Here is an 8,819-nt window from a genome sequence, read left to right on the forward strand (position 1 = left end):
ATTTTACTACCCACATGCCCACGGCCTGTGGAATCTAGTTTTCCTTTAGAAAATAGCCTGTTTTTAGGGGCACCTGAGGGGCTTAGTCGGCTAAGCGCTGACATCAGCTCAGGTAATGATCTTGCAGTTCCTGGGTTTGAGCCCCATGTTGGGCTCTGTGCTGACAGCTCAGAGCCTGGAGCCTTCTTTGGATTCTGTGTCTCCCTATCTCTCTTTCCCTCCCCTACTCACATTCTGTCTCTGTCTCTCGCTCAAAAATAAATAAACATTAAAAAAATTTTTTTTAATAAAAAAGAAAATAGCCTATTTAACCCTTGGAGACTCTAGAACTATGTACTAGAAAGGGAACTCAGAGATAAAATATTCCAATGTTTTCCCAAGTAGAACTGATAACTTTAGGTGACATGTAGACCAACATTTTAATTGTGTTTCTGGCAAATGACACTGTTTCCCCTGCATTACAGCGATGTAAAGGTTTTTTTTCTTCCTCCCTCTTTTCCTCTCTTTTTTCCTATCTTTGCCTTGTGTGAAGACACCTACTGTGTGGAGACAATAGAATATGATGCTTAAAACATTTGGGCTGTGGAAATTAGAGAAAGCTGGATGTTGGGCCTGGGTTCTCCTACTTGGCAACGCTTCACTTAAACTCTGAGTCTCCTATTCTCATTAGTTAAGTAAAGATAAATATGTCCTTACGGGGCACCTGGGTGGCTCAGTCGGTTAAGCGGTCGACTTCGGCTCAGGTCATGATCTCGTGGTCCGTGGGTTCAAGCCCCGTGTCGGGCTCTGTGCTGACAGCTCAGAGCCTGGAGCCTGTTTCAGATTCTGTGTCTCCCTCTTTCTCTGACCCTCCCATGTTCATGCTCGCTCTCTCTCTGTCTCAAAAATAAATAAATGTTAAAAAAAATTAAAAAAGAAAAAAAAGATAAATATGTCATTTAAGTGATATCACGTGTGTAAAGTGCTTAACAGCGTGCTATCACTGTGTGAGGATTCAATAGGTTAGCTATTATTAAAATGAGCTCTATTCTGGTTTACAGGGAAGGGGGGGGGGTTCTGCTAAGGGCAGCCAGGCCTGGTTTTCCTTGATCTCTCTGGGAAGTGGGGAGCAGTGTTGGAGGGGGTTCTTGCACATCTTCCTCTCCTCTTTTGAGGGCATGGAGAGGTGCCTGAGATGTGACACTTTTTAGGGGGAGAGAGGAAATGGATACAGAGAATAAAGGAGAATAATGCAGGGTGCCTGTGGGAATTATTCATTCTTTGGAGAAACAACAAACATGGATTGAGCACCAGCTCTTCCCTTCTGGGAAGGAGCAACTTCAGTAACCCCCCACCCCCACCCCCACCCCTTGTGTCTCCACACCAAGCCTTCTCTCAGGTCATTCTTGACTCTCTCCCCCAGGAATTTGTCTCCCTCTCTTTATTCAGAGACTTGTTGAATCCTCTCCTCTAGGAAGGTTTTTTTGGGTTTTGGTACTAAAAATTATTCAAGGTGGCTCTGTCAGAGGAGGGGAATGGAGCTAAGGATGGAGACTTTGGATGGTCAAAGGCGCCCGGTGACTTGGCAGTGGGTGAGGGAGGAGCATCAGAAAGAAGATGGGAGAGACTCAGAAAAACTTACTAGATCATGCCACCCAGGCTAGCCTCTGAATGTGCTGGAAACTGCTTAGTGTATGCCACCAGTGGAAGAAGTTTTAGGCATTGCAACATCCTGGTGGCGGAGGTATTTTGTCAAGAGCTAAAGAGAGAACCTACAGATAGGTGCCTGTTCTGCCAGTACATGGGGCGGGCATCTGCCAGCAGTGAGACAAGCCCCCTGAAGGGATACAGAGTTGGAAAGGAGACTGGGGGGGGGGGTAAGGAAGGGGATTGGCGTGGTAGGGAACAGTTTTAAACATTTGGTGCTACTTAAGTTATGAGGACACAGAATGTAGGTCTTTCATTTTTTTTTGGATTTATTTATTTTGGGAGAGACAGAGATAGAGTGAGTGGGGGAGGGGTGAGAGAGAGAATCCCAAGCAGGCTCTGTGCTGTCAGCACAGAGCCCCACGCGGGGCTTGAACTCACAAAACTGTGAGATCCTGATCTGAGCGGAAAGCAACAGTCAGAGGCTTAACCAACTGAGCCCCCCAGGAGCCCCAGTCTTTATGAGCCAACTGACCATGTTTCTCCTGAGCCAATGCAGAAGTGGTTTGTGAGACTCTGTGATTCGGAATGCCTCTGAGCCACTTCCTCGCTTAGACAGGGAGCAAGAACAAATGACATATTTAAAATAATAATAATTTTACACAACGCAGGAAAATAGGTCTTTCAACTCTACTGGTGGGAGTACAAATTTTCCCAGTCTTTTTTAAGGTATTTGGACAGTATGAATCAAAAGTCTTAAAAATGTTTATGCACTTTGATGCAGAAATTCTACTTCTAGGAACATATTCTAAAGAAATAGTTGGACAGTTGTACAAAGCTCTGTGAATAACGGCATTCATTATAGTTTTGTTCACAATAGTGGACAACTGAAAACAACCCAAATTTTCAGCAATCATGGAGTAGATGTTAAATGGGGTTACCTTCATGGAATACTATGCAGCTATGAAAAAGACACTGCTGCTCCTCCATATTTATTCATATAGGAAGATGTTTATAACATTTCAAGTGTGAAAAGCAGGTCCCCAGAACTATATTCACTATGATCTTATTTTTATAGATAAAAGTATAGCCATTTATTTCAGTAATTTTTTTTCTCCCAGACCATTATTTTATTGAAGATGACTTTATGCTGAGACTGCACCATGAGGAGGCCCAGTTTTACACAAGGTCACTGCCACAGACCGTTCATTACTAAGGTGTTGAGATAGAGGCAGAGTACATAAATTACTTTGCATAGTGTCTGACACATAGTAGGTGCTTAGAGGTAGAAAGTCTCTTAAACTGTTCAAGAGAATCTTTGTCTAGAATCTGACTTTGGTTCAGGTCATGATCTCTTGGTCCATGGGTTAGAGCACTGCCATCAGGCTCTGTGCTGACAGCTCAGGGCCTGGAGCCTGCTTTGGATTCTGTGTCTCCCTCTCTCTCTGCCCCTCCCCCATTCACACTCTGTCTCCCTCTCTTTCTCAAAAATAAATAAACATGAAAAATTTTTTTAAAAAACTGGCAGAGTTCTGTGGCCAGAAAGTATATAGTTGTTATCTCAATTTTGAAAAAAAAAAAACAAAACAAAAAACATCCACCCATACAAACTCTCTTAAGATATAAACAAACAAATAAAAACCCCAAAATGGTAACGGTGTTTAAGTAATGTTGGATTAAGGGGGTGATTTTTATGTCTGTTTTTGCTTTAATACACCCAACCCCGCGTGATAGAACAGACTGTCTTTATTACTGTCTTTCTCTTCACTCAAAGTTAAAAAAAAAAAAAAAGACTTTAATTACTGATATAAAGTAAAACAATTACTTGTTGGTTGGCTGAGAATTGTTAGAAATTAATAAATAGTTTGGAAATTATTTAGTAAATTCTAATTACTTAGCAAAAGTAATTAAAATATTTATAAGTGAACACCCATAAAACACCACCAAGAAAATACATTACTCAATAAATGGTTTAATTAGTATTTCATTACTAGAAATTAATCTCAGTAACCAAATATTACTACAAATTACATGTAGGATGGACAACTTATTTTACTGCTATTAATGATTTCAATTACGAAGTTTGTGCTAGTCTAATTCCCTCCTGCTTCTTCCACCCCCCTTCTGCACCCACCCAGGAGAGTTCTCACTTCCCACACACTGGGCCTGAGTTAGGGTGTTCGGGGCTGGTCTGACACCTTCCACATTGTTGGGAATCCCTAGATTAACAATTTCTCTCAGCTTATTTCCCAGTTGTCTTGCTGAAATGCTGGCCCTGGGTGCTTCTTAATCAGCTAGAATCAGACTCCAGGGGCTGGTGGGCTTCTTCTCACAGATATACATTCCTCTAGGGTCTTCTAAATCACTCGGCTACAAGGCTCGACTCCCTCCCCATGCCTGTGCCAAGGCCACTCTGGTGCTGGCTTGTGTTCTCCGTTAGGTGCTCAAGTTGGTGGTGGGCGGGGGTGGACCCGGCTACTGCTAAGTCATAAAAGGACAACTACATGCAGATTAGAAAAAGGAGCCTTTCTTCCAGACAGATTCAGTCACACACTGGGGTGGATTTCAGGTTCCCCAGGAGCAAACTATGAGATTCAAGATTTGTGTATACTAGTCATATTGGGGAGTGTTCTTAGGAACAACCGCTTAAGTGGAGGGAGGTAGGACTGGGCAGACATCACTCAGCAGCCCCATGGGAAGCTCTGAAGCTGGGATGATTCTTCAAAAATGTCCTGCATTGAGGCAAGGATGGGGGTGCAGGCCTTTGTCATTTCAAATGACCAGACATCAGGTCAGACATCACTCTGGGTAATGATGTGCCTCTCTTTGGCTGAGGTCAAGTCCTGGAGAGGGACTCCAGCTCTTAACAGCCAATGCTCACAGCAGCTGGAGGAAGGAGTGCCTCCATTGGGAAGGAGGAGTTTAGGCAGCTTGGGTCCTGCACACCCACACCTGGAGGCCCTTCTGGGGTGGCTTGAGGCCAGGAGTTGAATGGGCCTGAGCTGTCCCATTGTTCTTCTGGGGCTGCGAGGAGTCTTACCTCTGGAGTTGGGGTGGACCCCTACTTAGCTATCAGCTGATGTTTATGCTTAACCTATAAGCTTCATGAGGGCTCGTCCATGTCTCACGGTATTCTCTGAATTTAACAGTTTGTGGCAAAATTTTTGTGGCAAAAATTAGTATTTGCTGATTGAATCTACAGTAGTAAAGACAAACTGTCACCCAAATGCATTAATATATAAGCTGTGATGCACTTGACAAAGGGAAATACAGAGAATCTGATATAGGAGGGGTCAGGGAAGCTTCCCCAAAGAAATGATACTTGAGCTGAGAACCAAGGAATGGGTAAGAGTGACCCAGGCAAAGTTAGGTGGGGTGGGCTGCTTCCCAAGCCCTCCCCTGGAAAGGCATTCACTCTGCCTGCTGCTAAGCCTGTCTCTTGGGTGTAGACAAAGAGGACCTGAGAGGTCACACTCACTGAATTTCTCCTGTTATCTGCTGCGGAAATGTATCCTTTGTCCTTATCACAGCCTTATCTTGTGTAACATTCTTGTGTCAGAGAGCTTTTTTGCCAGACCTCAGCTCAGCTACAGCGGGATGAATTTGCCTGTACCTGGCAGGTGCTCGCTGGAGTGCGAGATATAGACGAGATGTCCCAGCTGGAGGTGGTGATCACCCTGTACTGCCCACAGGGCGTCACACATGTGGATGCCACGTGTTGTATTGGACCCAAGACTGGTAGCAACTGTGCTACACACATCTAAACCCCTGTTTCCTATTTGTCCTTCTCCCCATCCTGCCCGCGCCTTCGCCCCTGTCTCGTGTAGTCGCCAGATTGCTCACTGCGCAGGATTGTACGCAGCGGGTTTGTCCTTCACGCATGCGCACGTGTCCGCCTTTCTCTCCTGAGGACCACTCCACCCATAAAATCCACCGGAGGCCCCTCCCTGGAACTCTGCCTGGCAAGTCCAGATCATACTAGGCTTACCCCTGTGTGGATTTCTACAGCCCTCAGCTGTAGATTCTTTAGGGCAGAGACTGTTTTAGAAACCCTGGGCATGATAGCATGCCTCCGTGCTAGCGAGCCAGGAGGTTGGGGAAAGGCTGGAGAAGTCAAACCCTGAAAGAAGATCCGGTATGTGCGTCCCTGCCACAGTGTTCTGGTTGGTGGCCGGCAGTGTCGACGGTGGGCTGGATGATATCTGGTGGTGTCTTGGCTAGGCACACTGTGAGGGTTGCCACAGGCCTGGCTTCTGCTGGTGGTGGCAGGACTTGGAGGGAGGGAGGGAAGGGGGGAGGAAGATGGAAAGTTCATGTTTATCACGCCTGGAACTTTGCCTGCCTTGTCCTTAATCAGTCCACAGCTAATTAGCCACCTCCTTCCAGCTCACCAGAGCACCATTAATCACCTCGTACAAAGCAGAGTCAGCTGGGCTTTCTGCTCGGGGGAATCCCGGGTGGGCCCTTCTTGCCTGGGGTACTGAGAGGGCCGAAGGAAGGCAGGGGCTCCTCTGGGAGGGTTCCTGGGGTTGTCGGGCAGGGGCCCTGGGGCCCAGTACCTCCTGGGAAGATTGTAGGAGGAAGCTTCAACATTCCAATTTTGTTCGAGGACATAATGTCTGAGCTGCAGACCAGAGGCTCACTTCCCCAGACTCCCTTGCAGGGAGGGAAGGCATATGACACAGTTCAGACTAACAGGGCATAAGCTGAAACCTTCTAGGGCTCTAGGAAGGCTTTTGCTTTCCTGATAAAAGCCATTGGATGCTGCTTATGCTGTCCTTTCTTGCTCTTTCTCCTTTCTGCTTTGAATGCAGACTTGAAAGGCTGGAGCCGCAGCAGCCATCAGCCTCCACAAGGGAAAGACCAAGAGAACTGTAATAATATCAGCTATGAGCTGGCAAACCAAGGCCAGTAACCATCCAACGTCTGGAGTCCTGTCAGGTGAGAATGATGAAGCTCTAGCCCACTGTTGGTTGGTATTGTTAGTTGCAGACTTGCAGCTGAACACCATTCTAACCAGGGGAACTCAGAGGGTGGAGGCCTGATTGCAGAGATGCCCATGGTACCGGGAGGAATCCAGACATTTCTGGGCCTCACTAGCCAGTGGGCATGAGTGAGGTTATAGTACCTAATGTCACTAGCTCCGTCCCACCTCCAGTCCTTCATCCTTGAAAGCCTCATTCTCTAACCCCTTTTAGTCACCTGTGTTATTAAGAAAGTATCTGGGTGTGACATTGATATATCAGTCATGTTAACTTTGTGTAATGGAGTTCCTAGTAAGGCAAAATTAGATTTTCTAGCAAATAAGTAATGCCTTTTTTCCTAGTTAAGGAACTCTGAGGTAAATAGGCAAACATATTGCTTTGGACGGGTGCCTGACTGGCTCAGTCAGAAGAGCATGTGGCTCTTGATCTTGGGGTCATGAGTTCAAGCCCCATGTTGGGTGTAGCGATTACTTGAATCAATACATGTAAAAAAATTGCTTTGGAAAAAGGGCGCAACAAGGAATACTGTGATTCTAAGAAGGTTTTGGTGTACAAAGGTGGGAGTATTTGTATATGGGCCAAATAGCCTCTTGGGAGGACTCGAGTAAAGACTCTGACTGACCCTTCCCTTTTGGGTTTCAGATTACTAGATTAGTTTCTGATGACCTGAGTTGGGCTCCTCTGAGATCCTTTAGCAGGAAAAGATAGAAAGGACCTCCGGGGGAAACTCACCATGAGGAAATGGGGTATGTGAAAAGGTGAATCAAGCTAATATCATAGCCTAGATGTTTGTTAGGGGGTGTGCTGGTGTCCACCTAGTAGGTGGCCAGGCAGAAACCCTTCTGACCCAGACACGCCTGCAGTGGTCATGCTGTGGGAACACAATGGCTGCAAATATGAGTGTGAAGTAAAAGAATTGCTCCTTGGAGCCCAAGTGTGGGGCCCATGTGTGCTGTGCGTGTCCAGGGGTTGGAGGAGCAAGGGCAGCACTGAGTTGTGGGTATGGTGTCAAAAACTGTACAGGACCTGTTTTCAACAGTGACCCCTTGTGGCAGCAGACTGCTATGACTCTTCAGTTCTGTCTGCCTGGCTTTTAGAGACGGGTGCTGATGTACTAAGGATCTCCAGTTCTTGGACAGTTACCAAAAGGTGAGAGGAGGAACACTCCGAGCTAGAGAGGTAGGGTAGCATAGTGGTTAGGAGGATGGACTCTGGCATCAGACAGCTGGGGGTCAAGTTTCTACTCTGCTTCTTGCTGGTTTATCTTGTGCACAAGTCTGGTTTCAAGTGCTGCTGACCTGTGCAGTCTCACAGGAGCCTTAAATAAGCCCCACACTTGACTTAATGCTTAGTGCCTTGAAAGTCTTAATAATTTTGAATAAGCCTCCCCACTCCCTGCCACCGTGTTTTCATTTTGCACTGGTCCCTGCAAATATGTAGCCAGACCTGCTTGGGCAAATTACTTTACTTCCCTATGCCTCAGTTCCCCCATTTGTAAAATGGCTAAAAAAATTACCTGCCTCAGCTTTGTAAGCATTGAGTTATATACATAAAGTACTTAGAAAAGGATCTGGCATTGTAGTAAGCTCTATGTGTTAGCCATTTTTTTTATTCCTATTAATTCAGGCAGATGAAGACTTGAGCAATTAATCTGCAAAATGCAGAGATGTGAGTATGTGTGGGCATCCAGGTAGTGAAGCATATCAGATCGAGCACATGGGGGAACAATGCAAAGAGAGGAAAATGTGACCCCTGGACTTACTTCTTTCACAATATGAGATGCCTCATCAAGCCCACATCCATCTGGGTCCACAGGGCTGACAGGGGAGGAGGATACCGAGGTCTGAGAAGGGTGGAGTCAAGGCTAAGCTCCCACTGCAAGGATGGCAGCAGAAGTTGGGCATGGCTCAGAGGAGCAGGCTGGGACACCTTCTGGATGGTGCCTGCTATCTCCCCACAGGGTCAGGCTGCGAGGCAGGCTGTCATCATTGCAGGCCCCATTTCCTGTCCTCTCAGATGTGACACACCATTAGGGAAGGGTGACCCGGTTCCAGCCTTTTCTCCAGCCTGGGGCCCATCATTGCATTTACAGGACCAGGACAGCGGATATGAGGTTGTGGGGTACTTTATTATTATGATTATTTGAAAGAAACTTACCTATTGACAAGAAACATATACACAAAAAGAAGAGCAATCATAAGTGCCCAG

Source organism: Prionailurus viverrinus, chromosome D2 (genome assembly GCF_022837055.1).
Source record: "Prionailurus viverrinus isolate Anna chromosome D2, UM_Priviv_1.0, whole genome shotgun sequence".
NCBI classification, from domain to species: domain Eukaryota; kingdom Metazoa; phylum Chordata; class Mammalia; order Carnivora; family Felidae; genus Prionailurus; species Prionailurus viverrinus.